Source organism: Talpa europaea (genome assembly GCF_964194135.1).
Source record: "Talpa europaea genome assembly, chromosome: 7".
In the NCBI taxonomy this organism is placed as follows: domain Eukaryota; kingdom Metazoa; phylum Chordata; class Mammalia; order Eulipotyphla; family Talpidae; genus Talpa; species Talpa europaea.
This window is the reverse complement of record NC_140074.1, coordinates 16,390,028-16,403,883: the sequence shown is the minus strand read 5'-3', so window position 1 is coordinate 16,403,883 and position 13,856 is coordinate 16,390,028. Positions and strand designations below refer to the sequence as shown.

General features: G+C 35.2%; 1 pseudogene across 1 annotated transcript; it reads left to right on the top strand.

The window, feature by feature from the left end:
- The first annotated feature begins 5,957 nt into the window (after positions 1–5,957).
- Positions 5,958–8,065, top strand: LOC311173655 (peroxisomal membrane protein PEX13-like; annotated as a pseudogene). The gene is made up of 2 exons: positions 5,958–5,966; positions 7,023–8,065. The product of its transcript is annotated as a peroxisomal membrane protein PEX13-like (transcript).
- The last annotated feature ends 5,791 nt before the right edge of the window (positions 8,066–13,856 follow it).

Here is a 13,856-nt window from a genome sequence, read left to right as displayed (position 1 = left end):
AAGAACCATGTAACCTAAATGCCCAGGTCAGAATGTCCTTTCTATTTATGATAACAGTTTGCTTTGAACCTACCTCCCCCAACGCATTCCATAATCCCAACTCACACCCTTATTCCCTGACTCAACTTCAAAAAAACACTTAATTCAAAGTGTTATTTACATGTATTGTAAATTTTAATGTAATGAGCATTCCAATTTAGTAAAACATGGAAATACTGGGAAATTTACATTATCATATGGAGTTCCAAGACCTGTTCTAACAATTAATGTGTCCTAACTTTTATACTACAGTGAAGTTTCTACGTTACAAAATGAAAGCTAATGTTGGAAACCCTTTGGACCGAGAATTGCTTATTACTAAGGAGAATTCCATTCCAGGAGTTAATATACTTTGCTTTATAAATTATAAAAAGGAGAAAATATCATTGGCAAGCTGGACACCATGTGCATAACAATCACTTCAAATCTTTTCATATTTTTTTTTTCAAACACTGGTCTAAATCAATAATATAAAGGAGCATGCCTAAGGCCATTTTCTAAGATAAAATAAGTTTTTACTATGAGGATTTCAATTAATAAAGTTCACCGTAATTTTTAAAAATGCATTTGTTATAAAACTTCTAGAACTGATGCTAAGAACTTGAATATAAATACAGATGATAGATTTCAGCGACCTTGACCTTGGATGATACTCAAGTTCAAGTGCCATTTTCAATTTCCAGTGCTGATATCTTCAAGCTATTTATCTTTTGATCCCTAATATGTCAAAAAAAAAAAGGGTTGGGGGGGTGATGACCCTCATATTTTAGCTTTCTTATAACAGGGAAATTTTATTTGTAAAAAATGATTGAAAGATTTTGTTATTAATGTATAACAACAAAAACAATTCTGTTTTATAACAAAAGATTTACTGACTTTGATAGATCTTTCCACATAAAAATTACTCCCTATTCCAAAATCAAAGTGGAAAACAAATCAATAAATTACCTTTGTGTCCACAAATAGAGCTTGTAAAAAAAAAAAAGTGGCTACAATTTTATTTGATGCTAAAGAACACTTTACAAATTTCCCCCAAAGCAACAAATACTTCAAGATGATGCAAGAAAATGAATATAGCCTTTGTGTAAAAGAAAATAACAACGGGGCCTCCCCTGGTGGCGCAGCGGTAGAGCGCTGGGCTATGAAGCTGCCCGCAGCCTTTGCAGTGCCGTTTTGATCCCTGGCCACCTGCGAGGGTCCCACATGGCGCCCAGACCTCTCCTGCCGTGCCCACTGCTCCCCTCAGCAGTGTACTTCGGTCCTTCTGCCTTGTTCTGCTCCCCGCTCTGGCTCTGGTGAATTCTCTCACCCTCCCGCGCATCTGACTGTACCCAGTGCTTGGATAAATAAATAAATAAACAAACAAACAAATAAATAAATAAAATCTTAAAAAAAAAAGAAAAACAAAAATTTAAGTGTTAAACTGGTCAATCTCAAAAAGTTAATCTCACACCTATCATGCTTTAATCTAAACTTATGAATCTAAAGTCACTGATTCTGTTTAGATTTTTAAAAAGAAAAGTTTGGAAACATGTAATTTGTTATTCAAAATTAGAATTTGTCACCTGTAAATAAATAAAAAGCAGTAGAATATAATTGGGGGAGGACAGAGGCAGGAGAATCTGAAAAATGGGATACACGAGTCCTAAAATGTACTCTGACACTAAGTTATGTGGTAAGGAGAAAATTCCTTCTTAAAGTTTCTATTCCCTAAATTAAATTAGTTAATTATCCTAGGATATCTCTAAAGCCCATAGTGGGTTAAGTCTATGTAAAAAAACATAAAACGGCAATACTTTAAATTATTTCCCTTTTCCCCCCTGCATAATAATCCTAAAAGATTTTCTACTCGGCAGCAATAGACAATGAAAGATTAGTAACCAGTGAGTAAATTATGCTTTACTAAATTTTTCCACCAAAAAAATTTTGGCAACAGATTTTCTACCAAAAAAGAAATATATTTATAATGTCCAGATATTATTATCTTGGGTCCAGGAATCAGCATACAATGATACAACCATGAAATTCCTTATAAAGATAAATCACAAAGCTTGAAGTAGCTGCATTTTTATGAAATTTGTTTTGAATCTATATGCAGGAAATAAAAGAATGACAGCAAAAAAAAAAAATCAATGAAACTTAGAGATATTTTTGTTAAATAAGTGAAGATTCTCTACTAGTAGATCCTGAAGTGATTAGTGTCAAATCTTCTAACTGAATGACAGTGTCATATACCACCAGTCTACTATTTCTCATCAAAAGACTACTGGGAGATAACTAAGTGTGTATAGGTATTTTTAAAAATGAAATGTATATTATGTTCATAATTTTTTTTTTTTTTCTGGAGAGGATGTCCATAGCTTTGAAATACTTTTTAAATGACTAAGAACAAATGAGCTATTATATATTCTCACTTAATTCTGGTAATTTAAGTCTACTTACAAAAGCTTATTTAAGAAGTAACCACAGAATTCCTCTGCTTGGGTTCATGATAATAAAATCCTTATTCAATGAAGTTATCAGCCCAAAGATTCGGGAATATAATGTTTACACTGACACTTCAAATTTTTAGAAGAAGAAAATGTTAACAAGTATTTTCATTTATATTTCTGACTTTGTTTCTAACATTTTAATGGGCACACGGGGCTTTGCTTTTGGTAAACACATTCATAGTTTCCATCTTATACCTACACCACAGATGCCAAAGTTTTGTGAACATATAGCAGAAAAACTTCAGTACTTCACAAATATTAAAACAAGTTATGGACCTCCCTGGTGGCGCAGGCAATCGAGCACAGCACTGTGAAGCTGTCCACAGCCTCTGCAGTGCCAGTTTGATCCCCGCCAGCCGTGGAGATGCCCACATGGCGAGGCAGACCCCTCCTGTCCTGCCCGCTGCTCCCCTCAGCAGTGTATTTCAGTCAGTCTGCCTGTTCTGTTCCCCACTCTGTCTCTGGTGAATTTTCTCACCCTCCCGCACATCTGGCCTGTGCCCCGGTTCTTATATAAATAAATAAATCTTAAAAAAAAGTTAATATAACATGATAAGCTTATTTGTAGACCTAGGATCATATTTCAAGTGTCTTTACAGTCAGAAGCGCAGGAGGGTGAGAGAATTCACCAGAGCCAGAGCAGGGAACAGAACAGGCAGACTGACGAAATACACTGCTGAGGGAAGAAGCAGCAGGTGTGGCAGGAGAGATCTGTCATGCCTCACCAGCGGCCGGGATCAAACCGGTGCTGCAGAGGCTGCGGGCAGCTTCGAAGCTCAGCGCTCAACTGCTGCACCACCAGGGGAAGCCCACTACTCCTTAATTTTCATCATTCTACTGACTCATTATTTGCAAACATAGGGATATTTTCCTAAAGATAACTTATTCTCACTCTTGGTATTAAGAAATTGTTGGGGTTTTCTCTATCAATTATGATCTCCAAAGTGGAAGGGATAAATCATATACATCCTTTCTCAGTAGTAACTTAACTCTAAAATGTTATACTAAAAGTCCTTAAAATATTAGTGTTGTCATGTTCTGTCCTTCTGCACCTGAATTATGAATTGTGTGTTTCTGTGTGCATACGTGCACGTGTGTTTGCGGAGGGAGTGCCCATCTAAATTATATGAAAACTCCACAAAACAAGGTATACTAAGTTTTCAAAGGGGGTTAGAAGTCTGAGAGTAACAGACCAATCTAAGGTCAATTTCTCTAAAAGAAATGAAAAGTTTCAATGTACACATGATGTTAAACTAAGGTTACTAAAACCCAAGAAGAAAAATAAAAGACAGGTGGATCTGAGGTAAAATAATACAAATGCAATTAAAAATGCTACTAAGAATTCAGGGTATTAACTCTGTAAGACTTAAGCAAAAGTGGCTCAGGAAAGAAAGCAAGGATAAAATTATAAACAACTCACTGATGCCACAGAATAGCAAAATTAACATTAATGAGTTCTGCATATATATGCATGCATATATATACATACACACACACACACACACACACACACACATCCAGTAAGATGAGCAGCATCTAAAATACTGTATACCATTTAGAGAACCTCAGAAACAGCAATGTAAGTGAAGAAATGGACCAAATAACATGGGAAGGATTTAAAATGTTTAAAAGCTTAGCTAATCAATAATTGTAGGAAGACATAATAAGAGTTAAAATATTTTTAAAGGGAAAACTTTTTTAATAAAAAGTTAAGATATTTATTGGGCATTTATCACTTATAGTTGATCCAATTACTCACCAAAGTACATTCCAGTCCATTTTCCTCTGGTATATATATTTTCACCATCTCTCTTTTATTTTCCTGTTAACTTCTGTGTTACTGACTTGATTTATACCCCAGTAAACCTCTGTACCTGAGTGTAACAGGATGGTCCCCAGGAAAAGGGAAGGTTTCAGGTTCCCTGCCTCACCCAAGGGAGGATGTAGCTGAGCAGGGAGGAAAAAAATGCTCCTTCAGGAGACTGAAGAAGAAAGGAAGAAGAATGGAGAGCCAGGAGGAGACCTGAAGGAGGCACATGGAGCACAGACATGTGAAGAAGTTGTACTTACTTTTTTGTCCTGGACTAGTTGAAACAGACGTGGTGAGAGACCCACGGGGAGGATAACAGTGGCAGCTTTTATCTTGATTTTGATTTTATTCTTTTCCTCCCAGACTTGTCCTGGGTTTCTGACCCTATTCTATGGGTCCCTGCCAGAATGTGCCTTAGACTTGTGGCAGGCTTTCAGACCCTGCTTTGGGCCAACCCCGTTGGTCTAGACATTTACCCATGAGGGGATGAGTAACTTTGGGTGCTTGATTTGGAAACTATATTCTTCCCCTTTTCTGTATTACACATTAATTGTATTAAAGTTTCTTTCCATTGAAGGTCTTAAGAACTAGAATATGTTTTGTCCTAATGCCCTGTAACATGAGTACTAAAGATTTCTCAAATAATAAACCAATCAACCCAGACACGTATCTAGACAGCAAGTTGAATCAATCACTACCTATATCCATCACTGACAAAGAAGAATAAATGGAATAATTTACAGAGAAATATGTTTATATTATTCAATGAGGAACTGTTATGAACATGGGTTAAACAATAAAAGCAAAATATTTGGCAACACCCTTTAAACATTTTATTGACAAGATGAAAAATACTATAAAAGATACAATTACTTTAAAAGTATCATCTTCAGCACATATATAATTTTAAAAAGCTAAAATGCACTACTTGTATTTTTATTATCATATATAACAAACCTTAATGCTTAAGAGCTGCAGAGATTCCCTAAGCTAGATAAAGGAAAAATATTTTAAGTCTTTTCGCTTTTTGTTAAAAGTTTTAAATATCCAATGAAGTGAGCAAACACATAAGAATTATTAATTAAAACATGAGTAAGGATTAGGGCTCATGTATATCAAGTTTCAGAATTAGGATTTTTAAATTGTACTAGCATATATAAGCCATGACAGTGCCTATAATATTCTACTGCTAATAATACAACTTACCAGAATGTTTCTATGCATAAAATAAAAGCACATCTAATACAGTGACTACATGCTTGTAAAACTTCTTGATAGTGGAATTGTTGAGTAGAGTCAAGAGACAAACCCTAGAATGTGTAATAATTAAATCGGTCTGAATTCCTGCAAAAGATAACAAGTTGAACACACATGTTTAATTCCCTTCCCCACCAAGAATTTACTGAAGTGACAAAAGAGAACATTGTAAAATAATATAAAAACTAAAATTAACTTAGGATACCTAACAAGCATCAGTCTTCCTAAGTGGGAAGCCACTTGAGGGTAGGGACCATGTCAAAATAGCATTTAGATACTCATAAATGTTTCTTAAATTAAAAAGAATTACTAATTATTAGGCAGTATTAAAATATAAGTACATAATACGTGATATTGGTATGAACAAGGTAAGGTGACAATCAATTCTATACAAGGGCACTGAGTGAAGAGGTGATGTCAGTAGCAGGAGGTCAGGAAAGGCTTCACCTAATTGGAGATATTTGATCTTGAAGAGCAAGAAGTGTGACCAGTAAGAGTACACCACCAGTATGAACAAAAATCTCAGATCTGAACAAGTGCTAATAAAACTTGCAGTCACACTGATTTCTATTTATATTCTGAGATATGCTATAAACTAGACACATGATAGAACAACATTGTTCTGGTTTTCAAAGAAAGTGCTTTCTATAAGACCACAGTAAAGTAAACCTGATATCAACTCCCAGTAAAAATCTACATTTATTAAGAGGTTTGTGAGCTCTGAAAAAAGTAATGCTAGTTAGTTTAGACAGATCAGGTGATATCTGATCAGGGGTCTAAATGATTCGTGGAGGACTCATGGATATTTTAGGGAGGAACATGCAGACAGTGGGAGCAGCAAAAGCAAAGTCCCTGACACACAAGTGCTTAGAGTGTTAGGCGGAAGCAAGAAAGGACCAGAATGAACAAGGAGGGAAAGTGACAAGACATACCACATACCACATTCATGCATCAGGACATAGCATTCATGCGTCATGGCCATGAGAATGAAGGACATCAGATTTTGTTATGAAGCTACTGGAAGGCTTTGGTAAGAAAAGTGACATGGTCATTCTTGTGGCTTAAAATAGGCCACCGGAGGAGGGTCCCACATGGCGCGCAGACCTCTCCTGCCGCCCGCTGCTCCCCTCAGCAGTGTACTTCGGTCCTTCTGCCTGCTCTGCTCCCCGCTCTAGCTCTGGTGAATTCTCTCACCCTCCCGCGCTTCTGACTGTACCCAGTGCATGTATAAACAAACAAACAAACAAATAAATAAAGCATGTAAAAAAAAAAAATAATCCTTTAGAATGTTAAGAGACTAGAGGGAGCATATACAGAAATAGAGGGGTCGGGCATGGAGCCAGAACAGAGGCAGAAAAAATGGTCTGTCAGTTGCACTCTTCCCCCAAACCCTGGAAGACCAATGAATTCCCGGGGCCTCTCAGGATCAGCACCCAGACCCACTTTCCAATGACTTTGCTGACTTGGGTCCTACTTTACTAACAAGGCCTGGACAACCAATACTTACCAGAGTGTCCCCACCTATTCTTTCAAGGTGATCACAGGAGACAGGAAGTGGCATGTGAACACTTTCAGACCTGCTTACAGTTCATTTCCTTTCTGGATATGGTGGCTATAGAAATTCATTTTATGGAGGCTATAAGCCTTACAGTTATGGATATAATGGATTGGGTTATAACCACATCCATGTATAGATGATCTTCTACCGAGTAGATTTGTTCAGCAAGCTGAAGAAAGCAGCAGAGGTGCATTTCAGTCCATTGAGAGTACTGTAGCTGCATTAGCCTCTGTCAGTATGATAATGGATGCTACCTTTTCAGCTGTCTGTAACAGTTTCAGGGCTGTAGTAGATGTAGCAAATCACTTTTCGTAATTAAAAATACACCACAAGGGCTTTTTCAGCTTCTGCATTAGCAAGGATTATAAGGTATATTTATAAATGGATACAGGGGATAAGTTTAAGAAGAGACTCTGAGAAGGAGGACCTACTAGAAGAAAGTGAAGGAATTGTGGCTTGCCTTGGTGCTGAGGGTATAGTAGCTAAACTCAGCAAAATCTTGGCCTTTGCTGACATCTCTGGTGGTTCATCCCTCAGCTGGAAACTGCTGTCTAAGCACAATGATGACGTAATGGACAATACCAACTGGGCAAGTGGTGAGGAGGACCATGCAGTTGCTGGGACAGAATATGATTTTGCTGCCCTATCTGAAGGAGAAATGTCTTTCCATGCTGGTGATACTGAGCTAAGAGCTCTCAAAGAATAGCAGCCCAAAGTTCGTGACTGGCTTCTGGCTAGTCTTACTGGTCAAACAACATGATTTATACTGTAAAGTTTTCTAAGCAGCAACAATCTTTAACCAACGTAACAGGAATTAAAGGAATCACAGCTGCTGATTCTCTGGAAGAACAGGGAACTGCCTTTGAATCTATTTTTGCAGAAATGAATAAGGCCTCAGGATGTACCTAATTCCACTAGGAAACTGGAGATAAAATCTCCAATATCATTCATGTTCGCCTACAATTGAAGTATATTGTGGAGTATACTTTTAAAAATTACTTCTTACAAAGACATTAATCAATAATCCAATGAAAACATTTGTTATTGGCTATTCCATATATGCTCCTGCTAGAGATTATTAAAGTTGTCTTACTAGTGTGCTGTGCAACCACTATGTTATTCAAGTGACATGGTTACATTTCCATGTTATTGGTCTGTGAGGATGGTCCTCTAACCTAGATTGTACAATTATGGAGACTGCTATCGCATTCATCTTAAAACCTTTTGTTTACGAAGTAAAAGTAGAGAGTAAAATATAAACTGTGGAACACACAGTTTGCTACAGTAGGGACCATTAATCATTTAATGTTCTAAGTTTCTTTGGCTGGAATCCTCAGAAACTGAGTTATAACATAAATAGGAGACAGACAAAATGACTAACTTTTTCACAACTTTAATTAAATTAAATAATAAAAATTTCCTGATCTATATTCTGTCCAAGCCGGGTTTGCTTCAGCCAATAATATAGTTTTACTCACCCACCAAAACCTAATGCCATTAACTTTTTATTGTATTTTTAAAAAGTTATCTTGAATAGGTCACTAGAAGCATTGTGAAAGAAATCGTTCTAAGAGTGTTATTAGCCCTAATAGTTTTCTCTGCTAGTGAAACAGCTGAAATTTACCTTTCTTATAGATTGCTTCCATTTCTTCTGAGGATCATATAACTTTGTATACCTTTGCAGAATGACTAGTTTTAATCTTGAATGAATCAAAATATATGAAAAATTTACTTTCTTTTGCTCCAGCCAAGACGCAAATCTTTAGTTTGTACTTAATAATTCCAGCAGTAATGATTTTCAATTTTTTCATAGAGTCTCTGCTTCTACCTAATATTTTTTTGAAATTATACATCCAGGCTATTCTCCAAATATTGGAAATGTGCCACACTGGAGACACATTTCTTTTACATATAGTTTTTAGTACCAAGACTATTGAGACTGAAAATAAAATGCTCATTTCTTATTTAAATTAATACTATTTTTTTGTTTTTGTTTAATTATGACTTTAAATGCAGTTAAATTTCATTCACGTGAACGTTTATTTCCCATTCAATTGGAACATTTGTATATTTACTGTGCTTATACAATAAAACTAAGACTATAGGTGTACAAGAATATGTTTATAGATGTTGTTGAAAACTTGGAATAATTTGATAAAGATTTGATTATATTTTTTAATCTTTCTTCTTACAAACTTTATGTTCATCAAATAAGCAATTCCAGAACATTTAGACTAAAGTAAGACATACAGAAACTAAGTTTATTTACCAAAAGTTCCTTGGGGACCAATTTTTTGAAATGACAGTACAACAAGTAATATATCATTTAAAATACAAATCTTGACACTATGCAGAAATAAGGTAAAATTTATTTACATTCAGTCTAGTTTTCTAATACTCAGGTATTACTTATAGTTTTCAAGTTGCAGAAATAACGTTTCTTGTATATTACTTTCCATTATGTTCTACAATCAGAGACCATGCTTTGGTATGTCAGAGCCATTTGTGGGAATTTTGTTCTTGAAACAAATTTTTGATAAAAGGAATCATTGAAGTTGGTGTTGAGAGATATCTAAATTGAATGCCAGAAGTGAAATGGAAATGAAATGTGGTGTCAGCACTATTTAGTTAAAAAAAAGGTGAATGGTTAGGATAGAATTTTTAACTACTACTAAAGATGTATAGGGAGGCAATTTATGACAGAATGAATGACAAAATTAACTTCACTTCTCTTGGGGTTTTTTATTTTTTTTTTTTGTTGTTGTTGTTAAATACAATAAACTGCAGTACAGATGATCTGACTGAAAATTTGTGTCTGAAAATTCAGTCTCTATTAAAACTCTAAAAAAGGAATTTAGAACTAGAATAAGTAGAGAAATTCTGTAACCTATTTATTATGACAGTTTGGGCATAATTTTTCTAAATGATAAATGTAATGTTCAAGTCTCCAACGTTGTTATTTTTAGAAACTTATTTAAGGAGTGCTACTTTACAGAAATTACTAACCGAAACCCAAACATTTTCAATTAAATGAAATAACAACAACCTATAGTAAGAAAACAGCTTTCATTTAAAAATTTTTCTGATTGTATCATCGATTTAGAAAGGAAGAGATAAGAGTACTCTAAATTTTCACGTTCTAACATTTTAAGCACTCGATTTAGTCTGTTGGTGTCATAATTATACATTAACTTTAATATATAGTTAGTTGTCTTTTACATAGTGCTTTTTAATTAAAAAATTGAATACTGTTTCATTTTTAAAATTAATAGATTGTCAAGTTACCTTTCTAGACAAAAAATATACTGAAGTTGAAAAAATATAAAAATAGAGTTACCAGGATATAATAAGAATCAACACCAGAACAATATGGCTAAGAAAAGGTGTAATGTGGATGGATTCTGAACATTCTACAAGAAGAAAGAACTCAACAATGATCCCAAGGTTCTTGGCCTTGATATAAAGAAGAATGTAGTAGCTATTAAGGAGACAGAAAGCTGCAGGAAAAACAAGGTTTCTGAAGTCTCTGCTTATTTATTTTTGTTTGCTGCTTTCACCAGGTTGGAGCGGGGTGGGGGGAGAAGGGGGAAGGAAAAGTGGGATAATCTGGAATTTATTCTGGGGCCTATTAATTTTAAGATGCTTATTCAATACTTAGTAAGTTAGACATTAAGTATTGGGAAGAAGTCTGAATTAGAGAAATTTTTACTTGCCAGTCTTAAAACAAGAATGCTGAAAAGAGGAAAAATCTAAAAAGTTTTGGGGCTCTCACCCTTTAGAAGTTGGGTACAGGGAGCATGATACAAAATGGATTGAGTAGAAAGATAACAATCTAGGCTGTTCAAACATGGCTAGTAGGATAGCATGAGAACTTGGCAATGACCAGTGAAATAGTTGCTGGCAAAGGTCACTAGAGAGGGGGGCACTGATGAGGGAAGAAGAGGAAACAATTCCAGGTACCAAAAGGGGTTCTGATCACAAAAGAGAGGCTAGTCTCAGCAACACAAAGAGTTCATCCATTTTCACAAATAGGAGTAATAAGTTCAGACACAAGTGGATAGGAAAAAAAATAATTTCCTTTATTAGACAAATTCTTACAAGACAGGCCACATTTTATTTATACTTCTATCACATGGCTAGAACAAAACAATTAATTGGGTGAAAGGAGAGGTCAGCTTCAAAATTTGAAGAGACATTATCTAGATGTACTAAACTTATTTTCTATAATCCAAAGAACATAAAAGGACAAATGAGTAAAAGTTATATAAAGGGAGACTATGGTTCAATTTAGAGGCATTTTTAACTATTAGAGACAGCCAGGATGATTATTAAGAGAATGAAACAGAAAATACTAGTAACAAAATGATGGCAAAGATAATTACAATAACTGTTGATGTTTACTGAGCATTTATTATGTGTAAGAACTTCTCTTAAGCACTTTACTCATTTAAAGGTTATACCAACAAAATGGCAGAGGCATTCATGTTATTATTCCTATTTAATACATGAGGAAATAGAGGAAAGGAGTTTAAAAAAATATGCTCCAGTTCCCACTAAAGTGGCAGAGGCAAAATTCAAACCCAAGTTTCGAAAAATTATGCATTTAAACATTCTCTACTGCATCCCAGATCTTAACAGAATCAGAACACCCACAGAAGTATCACAGATAAGAATGTTGGTTCAGGCTATATATAACTACTTGGAGGTACTTAAAACACACAGAATAAATAAAATATGTAAGGCTCCTAAGAAGTATGTATAAAATATGAATAAATATTGAGAATAAAGTTAAAGACTGGGAGGAAATAATTGGGAACCAGACCTGAAAAAGGACTAGCGTCCATTAGAAAACAGATAACCCATTTAAAAAAGATGAACAAAAGATCTGAAGACTCCAGTTACCAGAGAAGAGATGCAGATAGCAAAGAAGCAGATGAAAAGCCTTGCAGAGGAAAACAATGAGATGCCACCGCACATTTCTCAGAAAGGCCAAAATCCACAACACTGACAGCAACAAATGCTGATGAGGATGTGAAACAACAGGAACTCTTCTCATCCACTGCTGATGGAAATGTAAAATAGTACAGCATTTTGAAAGAAAGATTGGCAGTTTCTTATTAAATTAAACTTGGTGTTTACCCAGAATTGAAAACTTACATTCATACAAAAACTCACATACAAATGATTCATGACTGCCATAACTTGCAAGCAACCAACATGTCCTTCAGTGGGTAAATGAATAAGCATACCACAGGACAGCCACAATAAGATCTTCACAGGCACGTTAGATCGTGAAATGAGCCATCCAGTTTCAAAAAGACAGAAGAAAAGAAGCCAATATGAAAAGACTACACTGTACTGTATGATTCCATCATAGACAAAACTATAGAGACAATAAAAAGATCAGTGGTTGCCAGGAGTCTGGGGAAGGGAGAGATAAACTGATGCGGTGATCCTGTGACAGAGCATACGTGCTGTTACACATGTATCCTCATGGGAAACACAACACAAAGAATGAACCCTAATGTAAAATATTGAATTTAAGTAACAAAAATAATGTACTAATATTGGTCTATCAATTAAAACAAATTTGCCACAGTAACCCCAGATGATGATAACATAGGAGAGCAGGAGAAGAGGTGGTTAAGTGGGTCTACAGCAACTCTGCCCTTTTTTTTAAAAAAAGCCTAAAATTGTTTAAAAAATTAAAGAGTATTAATTTAAAGTAAAAGTTTATCTTAAGTTCAACATTAATAAACTATGTGATACAGCAACCACAACTGCTACTTAAATCACAGACTATGCAGAGTTCAGAACTAGCAATAAAATCTGATTCCAAACGTAGGGTTTACTCATTTCTTTGGTAGGAGCACTTGCATATTTGTAAGTACTTATCCTAATGACTGAAAAGCACAGTGAACACAAAGGGGTTCTAGCTATTTTCTGAAAGTTTAGACCATGTAACCATCAAAGTAGCTGCCATTGAAAGATAGAATGTTTGAAATGGGCACAAAGAAATAGCTCTCTCAAAATACTGACATTCTTCATAATTTCATTATTGATGAAATACATACAAGGCATTATGGCATGTATAAATCTTGCTTTTTTAAAAAAACACCCAGGAAAGTCTCACACTTAAATGCAACAGAAGGACCTTCAAAAGGTACAGACACAGTATGAGTTAACGTGCCATACAAATATAATTTTCACAATTTCACATAATGAGAAAATTAAAAAGGGGGAGGGAGATGCTGTTTATTGTCACTGCTAGTGATAACTTGTGAGAGGTTTAAAGAAATGAATAAAGAAACACTAATTCTTAAGTAGCAAGCACTGATGGTTACAACCATCGTCTCTTTACTTCTCCAACTGGACATCATTTCCCCAGAACAAGATTTTAAAAACCCTTTAAAGAAGTCAATTCAAAACAAAAAGAAGCTAACTCGTGTTAGGAAGCTGCATTCTGTGAAAACTTATTTCTCAGAACAAGTCAAGGAAATAATCAAGGGCTAGGAAGAAAGGAATTAGACTCAAATTTTTATAATAAATCAGTGGTACATGTACTTCTCTGCTTGTAACTCACAACAGCCTTGTAACACTCCTCCCCCATGAAAATTCCACGTAACTTTCTAAAACTCATGAGCTCTTCAAATTCAGCTCTTCAAAGGAAGAGGTAGCACAGAATTCATCCATCCAAGCT